General features: G+C 53.5%; 1 protein-coding gene across 6 annotated transcripts in view; it reads right to left on the bottom strand.

Annotated features, from left to right (window-relative positions):
• Nucleotides 1-26,951, bottom strand: part of PTPRS (protein tyrosine phosphatase receptor type S) — a 170,624-nt gene that overhangs the window by 136,654 nt on the left and 7,019 nt on the right. For 4 of the 6 annotated variants that reach the window (XM_062618729.1, XM_062618731.1, XM_062618730.1 and 1 more), the window contains exon 1: nucleotides 1,622-1,786. The exons of 1 other annotated variant lie outside the window; for it this stretch is intronic. The gene's annotated coding sequence lies outside the window, so the exon portion shown is untranslated. Of the gene's footprint in view, nucleotides 1-1,621; nucleotides 1,787-26,951 lie in introns of those variants that run through there. One more of the 6 variants, XM_062618736.1, reaches the window with a different exon arrangement.

Here is a 26,951-nt window from a genome sequence, read left to right as displayed (position 1 = left end):
GCCCCCGGCTGCGGGCAGGAGCAGGGGTGTGGGTGCCAGTGGGGAATGTCTCCTGCAAATGCAGGGGGTTTCTGCGGGGAGGGGATGCTCCAGACCCACATCCCATTGCCCCCCCTGGGCTCTCCCGCTCGGAGGAACGGCTGGAACCTCCCAACAAAACCCACTTCTTCCTCCCTTTGCTTCCATGGAAGCGAAGCCTCCCGGGACTCGGAGAGAACAAACACCCAAAGAGCAGAGCTGTCCCCACCCTGAGGGGGTGCAGCACCTCCCCATGGGTGTCAGCCCTTCACCAGCATGACTGTTTCCTACCATTATCCCACCTTTTGCTTCCCCAGGAAGGACTGGAACGGGATCCTCCCAGTGAAACAGACACTATTGATCGTTACCCTTATTTCGGGGGTACGAATCGCTCCCCATGTGACCAATCCTGGCTCAGGAACACCGGGGCTCCAGGGACAGCTCTCGCCTGCCGCAGGATGGCCCCAGGGCTCGGGATTTCAGCTGAAATCCCAGAGAAATCCCGGAGGGTGGATGGCAACGCCGTCACTGCCAGCCCCAGGGGTGGCCCTGGGAGCCAGCTCCACCTTGCAGGAGAAGGTTTGATGCAGAGAAGGGGACCCCCCCAATGGGGTCTTGGGTGGTTTCGGGGTGACCTGGGTCCTCTCCTCGCTACTGTCACCATCAGCAGGACATTGCACAGCCAAGGGGAGCGGGGCAGGCTCTGGAGCTGGTGGGGAGGACACAGCACCCCGAGGGGCACCAGGGCTGGCAGCACCCGGGGGACACAGCCACATCCCCAGGCTGCGGCACGGCCCTGCCAGCGCCAAAGGAACGCTCCAGGGTCTCCTCCATCTCCTCCAGTACCCGCATCCCGGTGATGCTTCTCCGGGAGCGACAACCGGCTTCCCCAGAGCCATCATCACTGGAGCCATAAGCCACTAGTGCCACCGAGAGAGGACGCTTCCCCGCCAGCCAGCACGGGGGTCCCCCCCCATCGCTGCTCATGGCTCCATTGCACAGGGGTGATGCCAGAACACCCCAAACCCTGCGGTCAGCGCCTGCACCGGGCACCGCACACCAGGGGAACACGGGGGAGCGGTGCCGGTGAGGGGCGCGCACGGCGGGGATGGGGGTGCCGGGGGACAACGGCGGGGGCACAGGGAGGGCGAACCGGCCGCGGGGCGGAGGCTGCCGCCTCCTCCGGTGCTCCCTCGGTACCGGTGCCCCCCCTCTCACCCCCCCCCCCCCCCCCGTGGTCCAGCGCGCCCCCTCCCTGCGCCCCCCGCTATAGCGCGGCCCCACGCACCCCTCCCATACCCCCCCATGGCACCTCCGATGCCACCCACCCCTATTCCCCCGCTACAACGCGGACCCCCCCCGCCCGGCCGCACCCCTCCCAAGCGCCCCCCCCCCTCGCTGCACCCCCCCTTACCCCAACGCGTTCCACCCGCACCTCCACCGCCCCCCCCCCCCCCCCCCGACACCGCCCTCCCCGCTATAACGCGCCCCTCCCCTCCGCTGTAACCCACGGCCGGTGCACGCCGCCCCCCCCATCCCCATCACACCGCGGCCCCTTCCGCCGCACCCCGCGCAAGACAAAGCGCCCCCCACCCCGCCGTACCTGGCGGCGCGGCCGCCCGCTCCCATGCTGGCCGGCGGAGGGGCGCGGAAGGGCCGCGGCCGCCCTCCTCCTCCCTCCCTCCTTCCTCCTCCTCCTCCTCTTCCTCCGCCTCCTCCCTGCGCCCGGCGGCTGCGCTGGGGCCGCGGAGCGGGGACACTGCGGCTCGAGCTCCCGCCCGCCGCCGGCCACTCGCACCGGTGACGTCATTCCCCGGGCCGCCTGACGTCACCGCGGGGCGGGACACACACACCGCACACACCTTGAAGCGGGGGGGGCGCTGGTGACGTCACCGCGGAGGCGAGGGGCGTGGCCGCCCCTTAAAGCCCCCCCCCCCCAACCCCAACAGGGGGAGCGGCGCGGACCCGGTGATGCTTCCCCCCCCCCCCCCCCATCCCGGTCCGTTCCCCGTGTTCCCCGTTTGCAATATCCCGTTTATTTGACGTCATCAACATCTTCCCCCCGTTCAACCTGTTGCCTTCAATGTACCTCCCGCACCCCCCGCCTTCCGCTCGGCGCGGCACCCCCAGGGATAGCACCCCCCGCTGGGCTGTATCCATCGCCTTTCAGAGTCTGCACCTTCGGTTCTTTCCCACATTCAGTATATTCCCAGGCTTCATTTATCCCCGGATTTAGCATATTCTTTATATTCAATGTGTATGCCATACTTCATATATTCCCCGTATTTAATATTTTCTTCATATTCAACATTTTCCCCCATATTTAGTGCCTTCCCAGATTCAAATATTCCCTATATTTATTTATTCCCCATATTCCCCATATTTAATATATTCTCCATATCCAATTATTCCCTGTATTTAATGTATCAGTCGTATTCAGTATATTTCCCATATTTCATGTTTTCCCCATATTTGCTCTATTCCCCATCTCAGCGCCTTCCCCACTCTTCCCTTCTCTATTCCCCCTCCCATGCCATTCCCGCTGGAGGGGTGATGCTCCAGAGAAATGCCAGAGAATTGGAGGAACCACTTCATTATCATGCCCCTTGTTGAAGGTCCTGAGCGTGCCGGGGCCCGAAGCCACGTCCCCGGCGAGGCACACGGGCGCTCTGGCTCCGAGGGCGAGCTCCCGCTTCCCCATCTGCTGCTCCATGACTTTCCTTGATCCCATCGCACCTCCTCACACTGACCAAATGTCAGCCCAAAGCTGGGTTTTAACCATTCTGGGCAAATCCAGCACGGAAACGTTATTATTTCTCTTCTTCTTCAGCACTCAAGGCCAGGCTGGACAGGGCTTGGAGCAACCTGGTGGAAGGTGGAGCTGGGTGAGCTTTAAGGTCCCTTCCAACCCAAACCATCCCCTGGTTCTATGATCCTGGGGGCCAAGAGGAGCTGAGGAGTCTCGGGGTGCGGGCAGAGATGTGGGATTGTGCTTGTTTCACTTGGCTTGTTGAGCCAAGGGGTCCACAGAAGCCAATAAAGACGCGTGGGGTTCTATAGCAGCCCAGAGGGACACATAGGGGTCCATAGGAGCTCCTGGGACATACAGAGACCCATAGGAGTCTGCAAGAGCCCATAGGGACCTATAGGACCAGCTACAAGGTGCCCAACTTGGTGCTGTGGGATCCAGCCCCACCGTCTCATCTCCTGGAAGAGTCTCCGGCCCTGCATACTCCTTCCCATCCTATCCTGCAGCATCTCTTGTAAAACAGGGATGTTACTTCCACATCCGGAAGACATCCACTGTCCCCATCAGCCCAGCTCCTTCGGGAAGGGATGCAGAGCCTGGTGGCAAACACAGCCTCACCACAGCACCCGCGTCCTATCTGCTGCATCTATCTCCTTAATGGATGTATAACACTTTACAGTAATTTCCTCATTTGTCATGCAATCAAATCCTTTGATCAGACATGGGAGAAATGTAAATATCAATTATTAACCATCCCATTCTGGTCTTGCTCGGCTGGATTTACTTCAGTTTTTATAATGTTTTTTGGGGAAGGAATTGATTCATTTGCAATTCAACTCCACCATGTTCTTAATTAGGATGCTTGCATTTTGGGATAAGCTGTGTTTTTGAAGGGAGAGAGATCTGATCTAGAGCAATCGATGCCCCCATCTATATTTTATAGCCGAGAGAGAGTTGTGAAGGGAAGTGTAAAAGAAGTGGGGGGTTTCAAGCCTGCACGTAGGGGGCTGTTCTGCCACGGCTGCAAATCTCAGGGACCAAATTTGATGCTTGACTGTCATTTATAGCCCTGCAAAGCGTTGGCATGGAATGGAGAGGTGGCCAGGAAATCTCTGACAGAACATCGCTCCATCTGCAAATAGATGGGGGGTTTTGGTGGGGTTTTTTATGTTTGAGAGTGAAGCGTTTGTATAAAACCACGGCGCCTGAGGCAAAAATGGCTTTGGAGATGAAAATAATAAGGATAATAATAACATTAAGAAGAAGGGGGAAACTCAGCTGCTTGCTTTCTGGTTTTCTGGTTGGAAATGGTTTTCCACTTGAAGTTTGAGAAGATAGGGGCAGATTGGATAGGGCTTGGAGCAAGCTGCTCTGGTGGAAGGTGTCCCTGCTTGTGGCAGGGGTTGGAATGGATGGGCTTTAAGACCCCTTCAAACCCAACCCATTCCATGGTTCTATGGAGTTTCTGGTGCATTTACAGCCTAAAGAGTGCGGCTGGGGCTGCGTGCTCATTGCTCCGCAGTGCACTCTCCGCACCCTCATGACATTCTCGCTGGTGCCAGTTTTGCAGGAGGCAATCCCCATCCTTTCCCCCTTCGAATCCCAGGTCTGGCTTAACACCCAGGGCACCAGGAGCGCTCTCCTCGCAGCCAGGCTGTTTATTTGCTTTCTGGAGTTTTATTGAAGCTGTGAGAGTTGCATTTTGCAAGCTGTCTTCCTCCTGAAAGCGAGCAAGCTGCGCCTCTTCCTTAATCATCTGCTTTTGTTTGCTGGAAGGAAAATACCAAATATCTCATGACTTGCCATAAAGCTGTGAATGACTGCACGGATGCGCAATTGCTGGGTGTCCTCATGACTAATGGGCTTGTTTTCAGGTGCACGTGGAACCTGCAGAGACGTGGCCCCTCATCCCACTTGATTTTGGTTTTAATCAGGTGTTCCGCTAAAGCATAGGGTAGCTTTTTATCAGCCCAGTGGTGGCTGGTGTGGAAAAGTGAACTAGTCACATCCTAATGCCATCTTGTCATCACGTTGTACCAAGTTAATGTAATCCGGCCCATGAGACACATTCTGTGGGGCTCTGAAGGTCTTTCTGAAGGTGGGAGCATCCTTTATGCTCAAAACCCAACACCCGCTTCAGGGAATCAAAGGTTTCAGCTTGACCTTGACATGTGGGGCTCGTGCTGGAGCTGACTTCACTCCTAGCTCCTTTTTCAACATGTTTTTGTTTCCACCAGGATTTAATTCCTCTAAAATCCATGTGGAAAACGAGTCTGTTCCAGGCGCTGCAGCTGCCGTGCCCAGACACGGTCACTGGTGGGATGTGTAAAGAGCTATTGATCTCCCCCTTGATGGCATTTGAATTCAGTTCTTAAATGAAAGCTGGTAAACCAACAAGGTAAAGAACGAGCGCAGGGCACGATCGATGCTCCCCGTTGCCGGTTGAAAGGGCAGGTGCCGATCCATACGCCCCATCCTCTGGGAGAGGACCCCGAGCCGAGGGCCGTCACCGTGCTGCTGCTTCTGGCCGATGCTGAATGTGTGTGTATGTGCAGGCAGCCTGGGGACAACCGGGGATGTTTCTTCATCCACTTCCCTGTTTAATTCCCAGTTTTCTTCCAACCAGAGCATTTCCCTGGTCACTGGAGGGGTTTTGGGGGGCCCCCGGTTCCCAGAGCTTGCCTTACACCCTCCTGGGGAAGGTCGCATCAGCAGCTGAGGAATCGCTCCAGAATCTCATCCCGGGGTCCTCCTGAGGTAGAAACTCATCTCCTCATCCTAAAGAGAGCATCTCCATTGCTGTCATCCCACCAGAACCCAGCAGCAGTGCTGGGACAATGAGACTGATGGGGCTGCAGGAAGGGGTAAAACCAAGAGGTTTTGCTCTGGCTTTGTGCCCTCTCCTTGCTCCCAGGTCTTTAACGTGCTGTTTTCCAGAGAAAGCTGCTGAGGAATGAATTCCTCTGTAACCACAGTGAGATGGGGAGCTCATGTGAATCCCACCTGTGTGCGGCTGCGCCCCAGCCTTGGCCACGGTGCTTCCCGACTCAACGGAGGTGCCAAGGTTCATAGAATCATAGAAGACCAGGTTTGATGGGACCTCAGGGATCCCCTTGTCCTTGACCTTTCTAGGCAAAGCATGATCTGGATTAGATGTCCCAGGACCTGGCCCAGCAATAATCTTTAGTGTCCGACACTGGGGAATCCACCACTTCCCTGGGGAGGTTATTCCAGTGTTGTTCTTATGGTGAAAAACGTTGATAGAGGTTATAAAGAAAACTGAAACCCCTCTCCTGTGTTAAGCAAATGGGGCATGGGGATGTGCTGAGGTGCTCAGCACCCCACCAAGGCTTGAGCTGAGGCTCTCCAAAGAGCATGTGTCCATGAGGCACATGAAGAGGCTCCCTGGGCTGCAAGAAGCACATGTGAGGCACAGTTTGCTATGTGGGGTAACTGCAAGTGCCTTCCAGCAAGGACTATTTGGGGTGTGAAGGTGCCTGGGGGCCACGGGGCAGCAGCTCAAGCTGGAGCAGTGGAGGGATGCGCTCAGCATCATCCCCATGCTGGTTTCCAGCAGCATCACCGGTGCTTGGGGACCTCATTTGGGGTTAGAAGATGGGCACGTGTCAGACACATAAGACACGCTCAGGCATCTCCTGCTCCTGCAGAGCCGTGGTTGCTGCTGGTGTTAGCTCAGGTACGGACCAAATGAGCTGAAACATCCACAAGTGGATGTGGGTACAAAGGAGCTCCAATGAGCCTGAAAACGTCGCAGGGCTGGGGAGAACACAACCGTGGGCGCAGCGGCGGCAGAGGAGAGCCAAGCGCCTGCACCAGAGGCCTCCCAGCACCATTTTCCCCGCGTCAGATAACACAGAAAGCAGCTGAAGCTGGATGAGATGTGCTGAGCACGCGGTCCAAGATGGAGCAGTGCCACATGGAAGCCCAGGGAAGTCTGCACTGCTCTTTGCTCCGCTGATGTTTTTCAGCTGTGTCATTGGTGCTTTGCTTTATCAAGGACATTACAGGCTGAATCCTGTCTTTGCAGTGAAAAATGACAGGCTGGGTTTTGCTCGCTGTTGCACCAAAGTCATTGGTGTTGCAGGAAGGTAAAGGACAGAGAGATTTGGCTGGTGGTCACCGCTTCATAACTGCAGAGCAAAAGCCATAAAATCTTGATGAATCTTTTTCTCTTCCAAGCCCAAAACCAGCTCTCTGTGCTCCAGCCTGGCTTGTGCAGATGTGGGGGCTTTGGATCAAGGCAGCAGCATCCTTGTGCCCGCTGCTGATGGCAACTTGTTACACACAGAAAGCAATCTGCCGGGATATAAACCATCAGCTGATTTCCCTCCGGATTCATTTCCAGGAGGGATGTTTCCAGCTCAGCTGCTTGATGGGGCTGGAGCTCACCCCCTGCTCTGCGGTGGCTGAATCTGTGATGGGGCTTGGTGTGGGGACAGGAGCCTGTGGGATAAATATGGAAGGGGCTAAATAAGGAAAGGCTGTGTGGGATGCTGCGAGCAGCCTCGCTGCGGATGGAGCCCACTCTGCTTGCAAGGTCCAAACTCAGACCCACGCTGGGGTTTGGCTTTCCCCACCGCACACCAAAGCTGACGTGGAAGCACACCACGGCGGGTGCCCTCCCAGGGCAGCTTCCCAAACACCAGCTGGATCCCGCAGGAGCGCCGAGGGAGGGAGGGGGAAGCAATGGCTTTCCTTAGCTGGGAATCGTGCCTGGTGTTTACAGAGCCCTCAGAGCTGTAGCAGCCTGGATCTCATGAGGAGGGAGATGCGACGGCATCTCTGGGTGCCTGCGAGCAGCCCTTCATCCCGGCTGAGCCCTCCAACAGCCACTGCCCATGCCCACTGTGCAGCAAAGCAAAGGTTTCCCTATCCCGGAGGAAGCTCCCGCATCCCATGGACCCGCAGGATGGGAGACTGGACCAAGCCCTTTGCAAACAGCTCTTTTTCTAATTGAATTTCTCCCCACACAGTCCCTGAGGCTTCACTCACGCAGGGGGGAAGAGGAGTAAATGGGAATCTCAGGCTTTGATTTGCCTGCCAGTGCAGGTGGGTGGCGAGGGGGGCTCGGGGGGATGCTTCCTCTTGCTCGGCAGTCTCATTGGGCAGTTATATTTAGGCCGGTTCCCCATCTTCTGGGCTTAATTAATGAGCTGAGGTTTTCACTCACAGGCACTCGAAGAGCTTGGGGGGAGCAGCCTGGTCACTGGGCTGGTCCTGTGCAAGCACCCAGCCTGGCAGGAGCATCTCCATGGGCTCAGCAGGACATGCCCAGCCTCGGCCCTCGGGCAGCCTGTGCACAACATGGGGCTCACACACGCGATGCCACAGCACCTACCGACAACACAGGGATGTGCTGTGTGTGCCCATGGCATCCAGCTGGGTACCACTCTCTCCAGTACACAGGTACGATGCTTTCACTGGCAGATAGGAGCCTAGGGACACCTGGAGAGGTTTCACTCTGGTTTTTCCCCTCTCCCATATGGGTTGGATGCGCCATGGTTGCACAGCGCAGTGATGGGTACAAGCAGTTCTGCTTCACGCTGACACACAGCCCGTGGCTGTTGCTCTAATCATGTAAAAGGCTTTCAGAGGGCGGGCGGCTGTAAATCTGCTGAGTTCTAAGCCCCTTTCCAGCTTCAGGTTGCCACCTGGCTGCTTCCCAGGTGCCTTGGCTGATTTCCCTAGGGATGTGCCAGACGCTCTTGGAGCACCTCTGAAGGCACATTGGCCATTGGTCCCTGTTAGCTGGGCAGCTATTTAGTACTCATTATAACCCACCACCAAACACATAGGGTGTTCAGGGAGATGGGTGCACATCCTGGCTCACCTCCAAGGCCACCCAATCAGCCTGGGGCCAGGGCTGGACCAGAAGCCCTCCCTTCCGCAGTTTTCCCATGGGATTTGGGTATTTCTTTCCCAGGTGAGCTTTGCCTCCCCATACCTGCAGGGTTATTGCTGCAGAGCCCCTGCCTGATGAGCTCTGTCAGGTGCATCCTCACCTGTCCAGGTGTGTTAGGCTTGAGCAGAGCCATGTCTGCCAGATGTGTCCCTGCACTCCTCTCCCTCTGCCTCTTAGCAGATGCACTGTGGCAGGGGGGCCCATGGGTGCTGCCCCTTGCGCCCTGCATCACCCACCCACCCCGGGATGCTCTTAATGTCCTGGTGCAGTGATCCTCACAAAAGAAATGTCCTTCCTCTAGGGGAAAATTAGGCTAAGAAAGAAGGAAATAAGCTCCTGAAGGGGTTTTGGGGGGGTTTTGGTTTTTGCAATAGCCTTTCCTGGTGTTAATAGTAAAGCCTGCATTTTAAGCTTGCTTTCCTTCTAGCCCCAGTCAGGACCACATTCTCCCCTGGCACCACCATGGTCATTTACCCCAGCATAAAACCAGTGCAGAGAGGGTTGCAGCTCGGGGCTGAGCCATTCCATGCTCTGCACCCGCAGTCCTACAGCTCTTACCCAGCAAAGACTCTTGCACTGGTCCCAGTTTGCCTCCACACCAATAAAGCACTGGAGTTAAAGCATACAGGAGAGAAGTGTCTGGAAACAAGGGGTTTTCTGCGTGACAGGGTTTGATGCCACAGATCTCCCCAGCTCCTCGTGTAAACACACTTAGTGCACTTCGCTTTCCCCAGGACCAGCACCATCCTCAAACAGATCTAGGTGAAAACAACCCCTTGCTTCACCTCAGGCAGAGGTACGGGTTTTCTTCTCCAGCAATAAGGAGGTTTTCTTGTTTCCAGCTAGAAATAGGGACCACATCTCAGGGGTGATGGCACCAGAGCTACAGACCTGGAGAGGGGCTTCGGACAAGGGCCTGCAGGGACAGGCCAAGGGGAATGGCTTGAACCTGCCCGAGGGGAGACTGAGATGAGCTCTTAGGCAGAAGCTCTTCCCTGTGAGGGTGCTGAGGCGCTGGCACAGGGTGCCCAGAGAAGCTGTGGCTGCCCCATCCCTGGCAGTGCTCAAGGCCAGGTTGGACACAGGGGCTTGGAGCAAGCTGCTCCAGTGGAAGGGGTCCCTGCCCGTGGCAAGGAACTGGATGAACTTTAATGTCCCTTCCACCCCAACCTGTTCTATGATGCTGTGAGTCTATGATTTCTGGCACAGGAGGTGCTATAGCAACAGGGGAAGGTGCTTGGAAGCAGCTGAGAGGGGAAATAAATAATATGAAAGCATCAGTGAGAAGCAGAGCAACGGTAAAAGGAGGAGGGGACCTGGGGCCAAAGCATCTGGGGGGGAAGCATCAGGGCCAGGCCCTCCGCATGCCCCCACCTTTTTATTCCACCTTTCCCCCTAGATTTTCCTTTCCCCTCCCCTCACTGCCACGTTTTGGCAGGATTCAGTTGCGACACCGTTACCCTTTGCTTTGTGTTCTCCCTGTCTATTTTCCACCTCGCTAAACCGAGAGAAACTCTCCAGCTTCCAGCCTTGCCAGGGGGGCCCCGGCTCAGCCGGCACTCCTCTGTTGGCTCTGCATTCAACCATGGGGAAAAGAGAAGCCCCTTCTGACAAGGCTTGTTTTCATTGCTGATGAGCAGTGAAGCCTGCTGAGCACAGGTGGGGTGCGATGGATGACAGGCGCACATCAACAGGGCTCACATTCCCCAGGGGGACCCACCAAGCCCCGGGTGTTGGGTGGCTTTGCAGCCTGGTTGGTGATGGAATATGGGAGAGGTGAAGGGTGCAGGGACTGCAGGAGGCTCGCTCCAGCGGTGCAAGCCGAGCCTTTGGTTTGTGCTTCGCTGATCCCCGCATGGCCGCGGGGCCGGCTCGTGCTGTGATGGGTGAATGGATGTAAAGATGGGAACCAGTGCAAAAAACATGCAAAATGCATGAAAACAGCCCAAAAGCCAGGGCCTGGTGCCCCCTGCCAGACGCAGGACCTGGCTGTCACCCCAGCAGGGTGTTTTCCTCCTTGATGCAAAGATGTCCCAGATGTCCAGCTTGACCCTGGTAGGGTTTAGGCAGGGGATGGTGACGTGGGCTGAACTGGAGCTGCCGTCAGCGCTGGGCTCCCATCCCACGGTTCCAGGCAGTTCTTTAACTCTGTTGCTACTCTTTTAACATTTTCTTCTAGACTTACAGTAATTATTTCTCCAGCAGGGTGGAGATGATGAAGATAACTGCTCCTGTTGCGTGTTTAGATTAGTTTGGGATGGAGGGAGGCAGCGAGAAGCATTGCTTGGACGGCAGTGTAGTTATGAGCTGGAAAGGGAACACCAGTGTGCAAAGCTTCTCCCTGCAAGCCCTTGGCTCCATGGAGCCAAGCTCCAGCTTTCTTTTCCACCCAGGAAGGCTCTTCCAGCTCCTTCCTGCTCCACACCACCCTGCCACAGAGCAGCACCGGTGTGGGAGTCAGAGCGTGTTTGCTGACACTCTCCCACCTCCGAGCTGCATTATGCAGCTCCAGTAAATGCCCTTTCCATCTTGCGCTGATCATTAGCCAGGAGTATTCCGCTCCAGAGCTCTCCTATAATGAAAGGCACTCAGCTTCGGGATCTCAATTAACTGGAGCAAACGCTCTAGATCCTAGGAAAATACTTTGCTCAAATTATATTGCAATAATAAGATGTGCGTCCACTTACTCCTCCGGAGCGCAGCGGGCATGCGCCATGTATCTCAATCTGGCTTCTCTCTCATGTCGTTAGCTTGATCCGTGAGTCTCTTTCCCCCCCAAAGCACGGAATCATTCCTAATTCCTGGGTTCCTGTGCCCACTCATAGAACACAACCAAACCCCAACACCTCCTGGCACTGCACCTCTGCCCAATAAATGCATTCCAGCTCTTCATGGCTCATGCCCGGTCATTCTAATGACTCAACAGATGTGGGTGCCCGGTCCTTTGGCTGTTAACTCCCTTATTTGCAAAGCTCTCACTCCAACAGGTGAGATCCTCACAGCTGGAATGTCACGCTCCAGCTCTGCAGGGTAATCTGGGGAGCAGGGGGAAGCAGGATCTACAGCACTTAAATAAGCAAATGTTCCATGTCGCATGGCAAGGGAGGAGGCAGCGATGGGGAAGGGTTTGGGCACCTGCGTGGTCCCCACCACCACCCCATCAGCCCATGGCAAGGGGTTCTATGGAGGCAGGATGAGTGACGAGTTTATTTTGCTTGTATTTATGTGTGTGTGTGTGTGTGTGGGGGGGTGTTGCACCTGCATGGGTGTGATGAACAGGGATGCACGGAGCAGGGATGTGCTGAGCAGGGAAGTGCATGAGCAGGGCTGGCAGAGATGCTCTGGTGCCTTTATGCAGCTGAACGCTGCTGCCTTCCCAATCTCGCCCAGCCTACAGGAGTCTAATAAAACAAGTCCACACGTTACAAAATCAATTTCCTCTCTATTAATTCGGGTCTCCTAAGATTTATCATCGTCTTTCATCACCAGATTAAAAGCAATTGGCAAAGCCTCAAATAACCTTTTAATTCTGAGCTGGGAGCCAAGATCCAGATACACAGAGCTGTGTCCTCCAGGGGGGCACTGCCTGAATGGGATGGGGTCTGGCACCCCCGTTCCAGCCCTGGCCATGGTGCATCCATAGCAGTCCTCCCTGTGGCGAGGCTCAGCCTGGCTCTTGGTTGGAGCGGGGTGGCAGTTGGTGATGGAATTAATTACAGTTCTTTCTCTGCCTTCAATTGAAGCCCGCACTTTGATATTTATGTTCCCAGTTGTGGGTTGTGGCCTTGATTCATTAAGATTTGCATAGTAATTGTTTTCTTCTAACGATCTGGGAGGATGGCACCGTGGGGAGACGTGCCCTGCACACACGGGCGGGCTGGAGCACATTGCTGAGCAGCATCACCACCCCTGGGCATCTCACCTCTGACCAGGGCCAAAGGGAGTCCAAACTAGGGCTAAGGCATCCCTGCCCCACTGTTCTGTGCCCTGCATTGGATCCATCTGCATCCGGAGGGAGCGGGTGCTCCTGGCATCATACAGCTGGAAAGCACCTGCTTTTTTTTTACCTGTTTTTTGTCTTTGCAGCCATGTTTTTCATGGTAAAACTCAGATTTTCCACTGGACACACAGCTGATTTCCACGTGTTTCCTGGCTTGCACGTTTGGGTTTCATGGACAAAACTGGGCTGAAATCAAAACTTCCTTTATGGGGCTTTGAAAGCAAGCCTCCCCTGTTCCTCCAGCTCAAGCTGAGAACAGCAAAGCAACATAAAACACAGGAACCATCTCAAAGTGATGGAAATACCTGATACCACTGAAATCCTCAGCCAGCGCTGCCCTTTCCCCTCTGCCTGGCTCCCAAAACTCCTCCAAAACTCCATTTCCATTAGTACGTGCTAAACGGTTGGCTCTGGACCGGGATGGGACGTGTGGGAGAAGAGAATTCCCTTGCTGGGAGAGGAAACCAGCATCAGAAAGAAGGAGAAAATCTCGTTCCCTTGCTCCAAAGCCAGCACTGGCTCCCTGTGCCCATGGTGGGAGTAGCGAGGGGCGATGGGAAGCGCCTGGCTCCCGGCCCGGGTTTGATGGCTCCGTTCCCCCAGCCCTTCCCCTGCTCCCCATGATGTTTGTACATGTGATGATCATTTCACATTCCTGAGCCTCGGCACCAAAGGGCTGATTTCTGCCCCAAAACATGGTTGATCTCCTCCTCACCATGGCAAAGGCAATCAGGGCCAGCAGAGCCACGTCGCTGCAACCATCTGTGAAGATCTCACTGCTCTGAGCCCTCCGGAGCAAGGTTTGATGGGTGCTGCTTCCCTGCATCTGTGATCCACTCTTCTTGGTTTCATTTGGCTTCTTCCCTCATTAGTTTGGTAACAGGAGGGTTGAGCCTCTCCGGGAGCCTGACAGGATGCATCTCAGGCTGCATTTACCCATCCCCACTCCGGCCCCACCACATCCCACCAGCCCGATCTGTTCCCAAGCCAGGAAACACAGAGAGAAAAACTTTGCAAGAAGCAAAAGCAGAGAAAGCAGCCAAGAGCCCTGCAGGGTGCTGACAGGGGAGGACATGATGCACATCCCCACCCGCCCGTGCAAACACCCAGGGGCCTAATCATAGAATCATAGAAGGGCTTGGGTTGGAAAGAGCCTTGAGATCATCCAGCTCCAGCCCCCTGCTGTGCTCCTGGAATGGGGAGGTTTTGCTGGTTTGCTTTGCTGGGTGCTGAGCACGGTGCAGAGTGGCTCTGGCTGCGGGTGTGGGTGCATCCTGCTGCCTGCACCTCATGTGCAAAGCATCAGAGAGGATTTGCCTTTTGTGATTGAAAAAGTCACTTCTTTTTGTGGGGGTTTTGTTGTTATCATCAGCCTGGGGAAGAGGAGGCTCCGGGGAGAACTTTTAATGGTCTCCCAATACCTGAAGGGGCTGCAGGAAACCTGGAGAGAGGCTTTGGACCAGGGCCTGTAGGGACAGGCCAAGGGGAATGGATTGAACCTGCCAGAGGGGAGACTGAGATGAGCTCTTAGGCAGAAGCTCTTCCCTGTGAGGGTGCTGAGGCGCTGGCACAGGGTGCCCAGAGAAGCTGTGGCTGCCCCATCCCTGGCAGTGTTCAAGGCCAGGTTGGACACAGGGGCTTGGAGCAAGCTGCTCCAGTGGAAGGGGTCCCTGCCTGTGGCAAGGAGCTGGATGAGCTTTAAGGTCCCTTCAACCCAACCCATTCTATCACTGTATGATCTCCAGCTGGACCAGGCTGCTCAGTTTTGACCTGATGCTGCAGCAGAGCTGGGTTTCCTGGGTGGATGTGCTGGTTCTGCCATGGGCACCCTTGGAGATGAAGAGGGCAGTGGAGGGGCAGAGACACACGGTTGTTGGAACAAGTCCAGAGGAGGCCATGAGGATGCTCAGGGACTGGAGCACCTCCTGTATGGAGACAGGCTGAGAAAGTTGGGGCTGTTCAGCCTGGAGAAGAGAAGCTGCGTGGAGACCTCAGGGCAGCTTCCATTGTCTGAAGGGGGCCTATAGGGATGCTGGGGAGGGACTCTTCATTAGGGACTGGAGTGACTAATTTTATGATTCTACATTGTGTGTGTGGGCACATGGGAGCTCTGGGCTGTGCTGAGACCAAGCAAAGAGCTGCCCAAGAGCTGGAGGATGGAAGGAGGCTGGGAGTAAATGACTGCACAGCTCTGAATTGACAAGAAGAGGCCGTTTAAATCCAAAGCAAAGGTTAATGATATCCTGACAGTGCCAGAGGATTCGCAGCTTCTCCTTGCAGATCCAGAGTGGGAAATTGCAGCTGAGTGACAGCCCCGAGAGCTCGAGATAGCAGGGACTGGCTTGGGCCGGGCCATAAAATATACTGGGGACAGCAGCAGTCTTTCAGCTGGCAAAGCAAAAGGTTGTGTGTGGATGACAGATGTTTATTTGTGTAGGTCTGTGTTCGAAGGGAAGGGACTGTGTTGGCTTCACAGGTTGAATGGCAATGGTTTCCAAGGTGTGTGCCTCCTCCTTTGGGGCAGGGTGCATAGAAAGGGTTGGAATCCAGCTCTGCTTTAGGTGTAGCTGCAGAAGAAAGATGCTGATAACAACAGTAGTAATAATGGTGCCTTTTTCCTCATCTCTGTACGTCCAACCTGCTTTGCAGGTGATTTTCTCTCTCCCAGGGCATCTGGGGGGACCTAACCAGTGGTTTCCCAATGGGGGAAGACCCAACAGAGCAGTGAAGAGTTCCCAGGCTCCGGCTCATCCATGGTCACTGTTGGGTGGGTGCTTTCCCTCCCTGCCCATGCAGAGAGGTTTGTCCTCCCTTTGCTGATGCTGGAAGCAGCTCACGCCCCCGGTGCCACCAGCACTGGGTTTTGGGGTACTCAAACCCCAGCAGCAGCCATCAGCTGTAATGCAGAGCAATGGCCCAGCCTGGCTGAGCTGGGGGGGTCATGATGCTGCTGCCCTTGCAGGCGGCACCAGACCCCAGCTCGCATCTGAAGGGTGATTGAAGCAGCATTAGAAAGAGCTGCCCTGGCTCCCTCATCACAAGCCCTTGCCAGGTTCCTGCCTGCTTTTGCCCAGGCAGGATCCTGCTCTCCTTCCACCCTCATTAGAGACACGCACCGAGCGCTTTGCAGCTTCTTAAGCTATTCCCGATCAGCATCCCACGGGATGCGAGGCAGAAATGCCTCTCCTTTGAAGGGCCCACACCAAAGCTTGTATCTGAGCTTTGAACCTACCACGTGGCATTGCCTGGAATAATTCATGTTAAACATTTGCTTGTGGTGGTGCAGGGACCAGAGCCCCCCTTGCTCTGGGCTGTGTCAAAGAGCAGGGAAAGGGATCAGAGCATCTCTGGGGTGTCCGTGGGGCGCCCATGGCTCTGCAGAGCACCCGGGGAGCAGCACTGTTCTCAGGTTAATAGGATGGGGCTGTGATGGGTCTTGACGCCCTGCAGAAGAGCTGCACAGGACCCATCCTGCACATGGGAAGCAGGAGGCTGGGAGCAGTGGCTGACACTGCCATCAACAGCATCGTGTGTGTGTGTGTGTGCTTCTGATCCCTCAACTGATGCATACAAAAGTTGAGTGCAAATTTAGAGGGAAACCAGGGCTATGGCTGTGAGCAAACCCTTCATCAGTGCATTATGTTCCCCGCGAGCCAAGGAGCACGTTATTTCCCCTCGCCCTTCCTCTTGGGAAGTAAAGGCAGATAGGGAGCAAAAGCAATGGGGTTTGGGATGGGATCTGGGGATGGGCTGGTGCCACCTTGCAGGGAAGGAGGAGGAAGGTGGGGATGGGGCCCAGAGCTCTGCAAGCAAAGGTGAAGAACATTTATGAAGTCAGAAACCACATCCAGCTTTGGCATTGAAGAACCATCCGGCTGAGAGTCCCAGAGCGATGCGGGACGAAGGGACCTACCCTGATATCACCCCAGCTGTATTGGCACCCAAGGGTGCTGTGAGGGCCCAGCCTTCACCCTGCTCGCTGTAAAGGCACAGAAGGTCCAAAGTGAGGGACGAGGCTTCATCTGCACGGTGCACTGCTCCTGAAAGAGGCATTTGGGCAGGTCAAATCACACTGTCAGAGCTGCACCGAGTGCGAGGCTTTGGGGCTGCGGGGGGAAACAGGAGCATCAAAAGCAGAGGAAGAAGAATTCAATATTTCTGTTTCCTCTTACCCAAATAAATTGAGATGTATTTGTGGAAGTGTCAGAGGAGCCCGCAGGAATGATACTATAAAATAACACAGCTGCTTCATGAGTCTGTGACAGACAGCATAGATTAATGTACCGGCGTTTTTATGGTCTGTTAACAATTGATATGGGTTTTAAATATATTATCTCCCATTGTATTGTCTGTCATTTTAAAAACTGCTCATGTCTATTGTGTTTGCTTTTAAGAGGTGCTTATGGAACAATCAGCCAGTCCCTTCCCCATCTCTCCTCTTCTCTCCATCCTAGATACATCATTGTCTCACCCTCTTTCTATCTTTTTTTCCCTAGATAGGCTTTCCCCCAGCACTTTCATGGGCAATTTATTCCAAAACCTATCGAAGCCTCCTCATGCTCCTTAATTCCAGGGGCTTTAAAAAGCTTTTCCACCTTCACACCTGGTTATCTTTGAAATGTGGATGAGGGGTCAGGCTGGAGCAGGGATGGGGACAAAGGGGCTGGAGGGCTGTGGAGTCCCTAATCCCGTCTTGGAGAGCAGGACCCTGAGGGACAGGGCTCCTGCCTGCCCCAGCAAGGAGGATTTTGGGCTGGATCACCCTCAAGCCTCTCCAATGAGCCCCTTCACCCAGGCAGATGCTCCCCATGACTTTGCTTTCCCCATCTCTTGGCCACTCGCCCCAACCACGTCACATCTTGCAATGGAAGATGTGCGACCTCCTCCTCCATCAGCAGCAGCACCCAGCACTGCTGATGACTCCCCCAGCCCACCCCGGAGCTTGCACCACTCCTTGCATGGGAGACGCAATGAGATCGATGGCTGCAGATGGCTCTGCCACAGATGGAGCCAGGAGGACACATCTGGGCTGTCTCGCTGGCATCTGGCATGGAGCAGCACTTCCAGACGGGTGCGGGCACACCAGCAGTGGAAAACGCTGCCCACTGCGAGCTCCTGCCTGGTCCCACTGCCCCCGGCCTCCGGAGCCATCCTCATACCCAAGGGACAGCAGCAGGGCCAGAGATGCTCAAGACCTCAAGTGGCTCATCCCCGTTCCCTGTGGTCAGCACATATGGCCCTAAAAATGTCTTTTTCCTCCATACCTCAAAGCAGCCGTGGGGCTCCTGTGGAAGCATCGCTCATGGGGGGAAGTGAGGGGCAGTAATGGATGTGTGTTTGCATCCATAATTTTCTCGAAAGGCTTGAATTGCTGTGTTCAAAATTACATTAGATTACAAGAACAAAGATGCCCTTTTGATGCTCTGTAGAAGCACTGGAGATAATGGAAGGAGAGGAATCTCAATGAGGATGAAAGATAGCTTCCTTCAGCTTCCCCTTGCTGATAAAGTGCTGCCCAAATGAGGAGAAATCAGAATAAAAAGCACCACAAAAGGAAACAAAAGGAAACAGGCCCCGGTGTTGCTCCAATGAGATAAAATTACAGCATGGAGAGGAGACAAACAGGACAATAAAGAGGAACACTCATGGTAAAGGGAGGAAGGACAGCACAGATTTGAGATGGGAACGGAGGCGCTGGGAGCAACTGTGAGGGAACCAACAAGTGGGAAACGTTAAAGGCGTGAAGTTTGGGCTCCTTCATCCCCTGCTGCTGTGCCCCTTTGCAACAGGAACGGCCCCTTAATGCTGTTGTGAAGATGGGATTTAGGTGATGCCAGGGTCACCTCCTCCTGTGTGTCAGCCCTGGGTGGGATGGTGCTGGGGTGGCCGTGCAGTGTGTGGTCTGCTCTCTGCTGCCATGGCAACCAGGGATGCAAAACTGCTGCTTACCCCCCAAACAAACACATCCTCCCCACCACGAGACCCAGAGCATCCTCCTCGCCTTGTCCCCCCCGCCTGGCTTTTTCCTCTTGGCACTTGGTCAGGAGCTGGTGCTGGCTGGTGGCACCCTCTGCACCAGAGGTGTCAATAACTGTGGCATCCCACGTTCCCCTGTCTGCCCATCGTCCCAGGCCTTATCTCAAGCAGATATATAGCAGATAAATAGCTGCTTTGAGTATGTTTCTCAAAATAGCTCTTTTTCCCCTCCATACTTTGTACCTTCCTCATGTGTTAACCATCATGGTGGCCACTGAGCCACTGTGATTTGTGGTGTGCTCCTTGCCTCAATAGCTTGAGAGGGGCTATTCACAAACCCCTATGAAGCCGAAGCAAAGTGATCAGCAAAGTGATGAGCAAGAGAGATGAATCCTAAAGAGAGGGACTGAACACCGCTCCCGGAAGGAAGTGATGACTCCTCCAGTACCCATCCCCTCCTCACCCAGCCCCGTGCTCCCATTGCTGCTAACAGCTTTCTCCCCAGGCATCAAATAAGGAATGGAGTTCTTGAAACCTTCCTGATTCTTTCAGCCTTGTCTTTCTGCAGTCCCCACGTGCTATGGAGCATGTGAAAATACAGAGGGAATGAAAGCAGAAACTGTCTAAACAAGCCCAAACAGACTGGGAACTCAAATCTCACAAACCTTATGCAGCTTCACGCTTCAAATCACCTTGAGTATTTGCAGCACGCACCCGGATTGCCTTTCTATCATAATTAAATGTGTCTGTCTCCAAGCAAAGGGAGGAGAGCTTTGGGGACTTGTCACCAGCCTTAATCTCAGCTGCTGATCCTCAGCAGCGCTGTCAGGGCAGAGGCAAAATGGGGTCTGGGGGGCGAAAAGTATCCTCCAGGATGGACTTTGACAAATGTCTTTGCATTCTGCTTTCATGTGTTCAAACAGGGGGGATCCAGCCTGGAGAGGAGCAAGGGGGGATTGGAGCAGAATGGGGTTGAGTTGGGCTTGTGGGCAACTTTAGGTGCTAAGGAGGAGAAAAAGGGATGGGGATGTGGGAGTGTGGGGTGCTGAGCCCTGGTGCCTGCCCACCTCTGTCTATGGACATCCTGTCTGGTCCGGGGAAGGAGCCAAACGCATCCATCCACTGGATAAGCTTCAAGAGGATCTGGGGCTGTGCTGGTGCCCTTGGTAAGAGGAGCCATGGTTAAGCCTCTGTCCCCAGATGTGATCCCCCATCCCTGAGCACACGTCCATGACCTGACCGTGATAAAGGCTCCTTCTCTTCCTCCATGGGTGCAGATGGTCTCATTGATAAAAATGGAGCTACTTTTGTAGGAAAGAGCTGGTGTGATTCCACTGAGTGGGAAATCAATGGGAATCCAATATTAATTCACCATGTCTGCAGTGGGGACAACGTTTGGACAGCACTGAATGAAGCTTTTCAGCCTGCAGCTGGGGCAGGATCCATCCCAGCATCCGATGCCTCCATCTCTGTTTCCTTTCTCCATCCTTCTCCATCGATTCCTCCCTCTCCCAGCTCCTGTTTCCCCTCCCTCCATCCCCATTCCCAGTGGGAGATGCCGGCAAACCTTTCCAAAGGGATGGACCATGAGCTGCTGAAGGTCAGCCCGACTGCTGCTTTCTGACGGGGTGGCCTCCAGAGAGTAAATAATAATTAACCTTAAATTAAAGCTGGTTGTAATCTTTGATTGCCCGCCTGGTTCTGCGATGTGCCAAAGCCCATTTTGTTGCTGGTTTCCTTGGAGATACCACCCAGGCTCCCCACCCCCTTCCAGCTCTGCTCTGGCTTTATTTTTTTAAGCAGGTTTAAAAACAGCTATTAGGAGAGCTTGTTAATCATCATACCAGGCTGCTAATAGCACTCTGGCCACGGTTAATCATAGCAAGCTGCAAGGATGCTGCAAATGCTTTCAGTGGATGCAATTGCCCCCCCCCCATTGCATCGCTCTTCCCTTTGGAGCAGGAGCCTCTTCTCTACCCAAGTTGACAAAGCTGGATGCAGGATGCTGTTCCCTGGGTTCACTGTGGCTTGGCTGGTGGTGACGCCCTCACAGCACCAGGGAAGGGCTGTGCTCGGCTGAGCCCCGGTTCGCATTGCAGCCGCGCTTGCACATCAGGACGTGCGGCAGGAGAAGGATTTGGGAGCCTGGGGATGTGTACTGGGAAGCGCAGGGCTCGAGCCGCAGATAAGCCCTCTCAGGGGACTCGGATGTCATTAACAGACGTTCACGGCTGCAGCCTCCTCCTTTCTCTAGCATCAAGGGAACTTGGTTTTCACTCCTCAGTGCCCCATACCTCACATCTGCTGTCAGCTGCGCATTTCCACCCAGAAAATAAGTAGGTGGAGGCGAAGCTGGAGCTGATGGACTTGTTCCTGGGTTGGCTTCATCTCTGGGGCACCTTCCTCCTCCTCCCTGGAGCTTCTCCAGCTTCCTCCCGCTGCAGGTGGAGGCAGGTTTGGCCTCCAAGGTCTCAGCTTTGTGAATCAGCAGTTGCTCAGAGACTGCCCTGAACAAGGCCAGAGCATGGGGCTGGTGCTGTAAGAAACAGCTCCATCAAGCTGGGACGTGCGACCTTGCCTGATTCACACATCCTGGTGCGAATCAGATGGGACCGGTGGGGATGGACCCCCCCAAATCCCTGTCCCCAGCCCCTCTGGCTGCTGTTGGGTGCTGCTGTGCCCTCGTTGATCCCATTCAGCAGGGTTGGAAGTGGGTGACCCACCTGCGCGGGTGTTAATTGTGGCTCTGGCTGCTCCTGCTCCAATGACAGAGAGGGGACAGCTCTGTCGGGTGGCAATAATTGTTCTCCTAATTACAGCAATGACATTTACTGGGAAGCCACCGCAATCCCATTACCTCCTCATGCTAAATTCTGTGCCTTCACAAGCACATTCCCCGTCTCCTTCCCCTGGTACAAAGCTCTCTGGATACAGGCTTGGTTACTGCACCTGCAACCATGCAGCACCATGCATAGCCCTGGGGTGCTCTGCAGGAGCGCCTCTTCGTTTGGGTTTGGGGATGGGCTTTTGGGGGGGATGGATATTGACGTGTCTCATCCTGCATTTCTTAGCCTTTCACCTGGATGAGGAATGCTGGAGGATGCGGAGGTGACAGCATCCAGGCACTGCCACCCCAGAATGAACCCATCGCATGAATCCATCACCCCCCCAAGAACAGCAGCTAACATCCAAAGGGAGTTTGCCATCAATATTTCTCTTTCTGTATTGCAGGTAACCCACTCGAGCCTGTGCATCCTCGTTTCCCCTCATAAGCAAGCGGAAGGTGCTCGGGTATGGTTAATTTTAAGACCCTAAATATTTTATAAATGGTTGTAATGAGCCAACGTTCTGTTTTGTTTAGCTGTTCATGTGTCATTAAGTCAGGAAGCTGTGAACAAGATACTTTAATTTAATGTGTTGCCCTCAGAAATATCTTTTAATAAAGCACTATAGTTCTTCTCTGGAGAGCCTGAGTTTGGTTAAGCTGGATAAATAACGATGATGTGATGTCTTTCAATAGCTGCTTCTTTAATCCACTCCTATTTAGATGCTTCGCACTGAACCAGCTCAAGCTAATTATTTAAAAGGAGGAAAACTCTAATTTTAGGATTGGGAAACCAGCTCAGGTGAATTACTTGAAAGGAGAAACCCCTCATTTTCAGGCTTGGGAAACCGAAGAAGGGTCGTGCACAGCATCAGAGCCATGCCCCAAAGCTGGGCTTCCCTCCTAGGCTGTCCCCTAGCACCACGGTCACGGCCAAGCTGGAGTAAGGGAAGGGCTGAGCTTGAGGCTCAAAACCACTGCGGAGAAGCAAGGCTCCTCATTGTGCCATTTGGAGGAGTCAAAGAGGTTGGCTCACCTCCAAGGCAGAGAGGAGCAGAAGCAACATCATCCCTTTGAGTTATTGTCCTCCTTTTTATAGACAAATATAGGGAAAAAGGCATCTTTCTCTCTCCAGGATGACTGCAGGAAAGTGACCATCTATTATTCCTTATTTTTTATCTGAGAAACTGAGGCTCCCCTGTAAAACTGATGGAGGAATAAGGTCATTTGTCAACCCAAGTCATTCCCTTCCATACATAAAAACCAGGGCGAATACAGCTTTTGTAAAACCTAAATTGAAAGTAAATAGCAAGCGGGCAGCTCTTGGTGATAAAACCTCCCATTCTGTAGATTTCTGGTACAATATTTATTTTATCCTTTTTATAACTACAAGTCCTGTCTCTCTGTGTTATTAAAGTAATGCATTTGCTTAACCTGCACTTAAATTCCCTCCCAGCCTTCCTTGATTGTACATCTCACTGCTACATGTTCCCAGCCTGCTGGTCTCAGCTGGACAATTATATTAACTGCTCCTATTTGCAATTACTATGAATCATAAAGCAAGTCTGACTGGATTGTTTTTCTTTATTGAAAATGCTTAAACTTAATGCATTGCTAATGTCCCAGCCATGGGGCTGCTCCTCAGCTCTTTGGGAAGAGCCTGGCTGCCTTCAGGTGCTGCTGACGGAGCATCCTGGATGAAGGCTATCATTTCCTGCCCTCTGTCTGTCTCTTCCCCACCAATACACTGCAAGAAGACCCCAACACAAGCAATTCCATTGCTACCTCGATGAGCCCAGGGGCTGGGAGGTGATAAAAGCCATTTAGCCTCATCCCAAAGTGCCCACAGGTGCTGAGCTGAAGTGCAGAGATTTAAGCCTGAGCTCATGGTGCATCTCTTCCCTGAGGCTGCCTGCGGTGTGCAACGTTGTGCTGCAGAGATCCTCTCCAAGGAAGATCAGGGAAAGCCTGAGGCAAGCCCAGTGTTCCAGGCTGGAGCATGGGGAACAGGCCTGTTGCTTCCATTGCTTTTTCTGGGTGCTCCTGAGCTCCACCAATCCCTCTTGGAGTTCCTTGTCCCCGCTCCATCCTCATTTGGTAGGACAAAGTTTTGGAGGTCTCCGAAGCTCCTGGCTATCTCTGGTGTCTCTTGGCACAGAGGCAGGTGAGTACTGAGGGGGTGATGGATTTTGTCCAGCAGGAATTGGATGATGTCCCACAAAGCACTCTCATTCCCGCAACTCATCTTGCAGCCTTCAGCTGTACTTTGCTTATGAAGTCCAGCCAGGACAAGTTCCCCTTGTGCTGTGGGTCCAGGGCCCTTGATGTCCCTGGGTTACACTGGGATGACTGGTAAGAAAATGAAGGTGACCTGAAGCCATGGAAAACTGGGGAGGAAAACAGGGATATGGTGGTTATGGCAGGGCAGGGAGAGTTGGAGAGTGGAGCTTGGTTGTGCCAATGCCCATGACTGACAAGGAGCCGTGCTTGGAGAACAGGCTAAATGAGATGACTGCATTTTGATTCCTTAATTAATATGTTTAAATGTCACTGCAGGGTGGTTCATGCCAGTCAGCTGAGAGAGCCAACGAGCTGAGTACAGATGGGCCTGACCCAAACCCTGGCATCCCACAGCTTCGGGAAGGTTTGGATCTGGCTGGGGCCTGTGTCTAACTTACTGTCACCCCTTGTCTTTTTGACCTGTGGAGCCAAAGCCACGAGGCTGATGTTCCAGCTGTGGAAAAAGGCTTTGCTCACTCGGGATGCTCTTGGGCACAGGGCTGGGAATCCAATGGCCATGGGTGCTCTTGGAGGAGCAGGAGGGAAGCCCTGGGTCAGGCTGAAGAGCTTCACAGCCCCTTTGTGGCCTGGAGAAGGCTTCAGGTTTGTTTTTCTGCATTGAGGAGCTGCATTTCTGACTCTGTGTAGGACTTGCGAGCCTGAGGTGGACCCGTGCCAGCTCCGAGCATTGCCAGCGCGGTGGGTAGAGCCGCTCGCTCTGAGCTCACTCTTGCTTATGCCATAAACTGGGAGTAGCTCCAAGGACGTGGGAGAGGTTGGGCAGTGCAGAGCTGGTCCAGGATGAAGCGAGGCTGGTTAAAGCAAAAGCAAATCCGATTTCCCTTCCTAGCCCTGAAACAGGAACGTGTGGAGTTAAGTTCGGATTCGGCTCCGTGTCTTGGTTCAGCTCAAGCCGCTCCCTCCGCTTTAGTCTCGGTACCATCAAAGCCTCCTTAATAAGATTTGTATCTCCACCACATTCATTTTGAGCCCGTTGTTAATGCAGCCAAAATGGCAACATCTCCATCCCATAATAGTTGTGTTTTTAAAGAATTATATGCTTGTTTTTTTCTGTTTGTTTTTTAAATCACTTTCCAGGTTGAGGCAGAGCAAGATAACAGTACAGATGAAATCAATAGCACGCAGAACTGATAGAAAATTACCCGGGCTTAATAAACTTCACGCATGGCTTCCTATTGCAGCTGTATATCAAAAAGAAAACAAATATAGATGCTGTTCTGGAGAGCTGGTGAGGAGAAGTCGGTGCTGTTTGAAATAAGATGGTTATTAAAAGGGTTACAGATGAGGCAGCTTTTATCTTATTCAGGTGGGTTTGTTCCCTCCTATGCTCTTATTACATTCCCAATGGTTGTGGTTTGTGTCTAGATCTCTTCTTTCTTCAGAAAGACCTGCAAGGAATTGCTGGGTTTCTGATAGCTCTTTCTTCCCTTTATGGCTGGGCTCTGCTGAGATTAATGCTAACATTCACCCCAAAATCTGAGCAGCCGACTCCTTTCAGCAGCCGCAGCATCCTCCAGGAGGGTGACAGCCACTGAATTAGGTCCCTCACCCCCTTCCCCTGGGGAATGTGGGAGAGATCAACATGGCAAAGCAATTAAAATAATCACCACAGACCAGCAGCAAAGGCAAAGGCATAAAAAGTGGGACTAATTTCATGACAAGAAATGAGGCTGTGAACCCAGGAGCAACCAGACCACAAAGGCAATCGCAGCGGTTTCGAGACCTGGTGAAACTTATTTACTTCTGCCTTTTCCTTGGAGGCTTTTGGGGAAAGGGGGCTCCTTCCCCCCCCATCCCCTGCTGACACCAGGAGTTCCCTTTTTTACCTCCAGATCTTAACCCTGTGCTTCTGGTTAATCTTTTGGAGGGACAAAAGGAGAAATGGGAGCTTCTGCCCACAGTGGAGCTGCAGGAGCCATCCCTTAGAGCGTGGACCAGCTTGTGAGGGTTTTGGTTGCCTGCTCCTCCCAACAGCTTCCCAGGCAGAGATTTTAGGTGGATCTCCTCTTCGCAAGGAGGGATCATAGAATAGTTGGGGTTGGAAAGGACCTTAAGATCATCCAGTTCCAACCCCCCTACCGTGGGCAGGGACACCTCACACTAAACCATCTCACCCAAGGCTCTGTCCAACCTGGCCTTGAACACTGCCAGGGATGGAGCATTCACAACCTCCCTGGGCAACCCATTCCAGTGCCTCACCCCCCTCACAGGAAAGAATTTCCTCCTTAGATCCAATCTAAACTTCCCCTGTTTCAGTTTTAACCCGTTACCCCTTGTCCTGTCACTACAGTCCCTAATGAAGAGTCCCTCCCCAGCATCCCTATAGCCCCCCTTCAGATACTGGAAGGCTGCTATGAGATCTTGGGGGAGGAAATCCTCTGTGGCTCCCGGATCACGGGTTTGGGAGCCAAGACTCCCAAGTGTGGCTGAAGTTGAGGACATCTGGATTTAAACCTTGATGGTGCCCCAAGATTTCTGTGGGGCATCAGGAAGTCCTTTGGTGCAGCCGGAGGAAAGGTTTTTTCCACTTGGAAAGCCCTGGTCTCAGCCTGGAAGCTGTGTCCTTGAGCATCCTATCACCTATTTTAGGCATCGCATTGCCAAAGTGACAGCACCTAAAGTGCATCTCTGGATCTCACCTTAAATCCTGGAAAGCTCAATAAGTGCTCACATGTTATGATGATGAGTTGCCTATAACTCTTGCTAAATATGTATCTATATATATCTCCATATTCACTTAAGGGATGAAGCCATCTGACTTGAATATTTATTGCTGTGTTATTTATGCTGTGTGTTCCTATAGCCCTGGAGCAGGACCCTGAGCCCAGCCATGGGGTTTCATGGTCATTAGGAGAACGTGAAACCCTCAGTTCTCTTCCACTGCCTGTGACTGACTTCTGGGAGCCTCCAAATGATTTATTCTGGCCCCAAATTTCCCTCTCTAGCTGGGTTAAATGGGCCCATTTCAATGCATCTCGCAGACAAGGAGATGGAGTGCTCCGGCTCCATCAGGGAGGTCAGTAAGGGAAATTGGGGAAAACCTCATTTCCATGTGTTTTAGTAGCTTGGTGAGATTAATTTTTTAGGGTTGGAACTGAATTCAACTTGAAAAATCCCTTGGAAAAACTTGAAAATACCCTGAGCTTTGCCCTCCTCCTCT

This window comes from Pezoporus occidentalis, unplaced genomic scaffold, assembly GCF_034315485.1.
Source record: "Pezoporus occidentalis ecotype Australia unplaced genomic scaffold, CSIRO_AGI_Poc_V1 ctg202, whole genome shotgun sequence".
Taxonomy (NCBI): Eukaryota; Metazoa; Chordata; class Aves; order Psittaciformes; family Psittacidae; genus Pezoporus; species Pezoporus occidentalis.
This window is presented reverse-complemented; position numbering and strand designations above follow the sequence as displayed.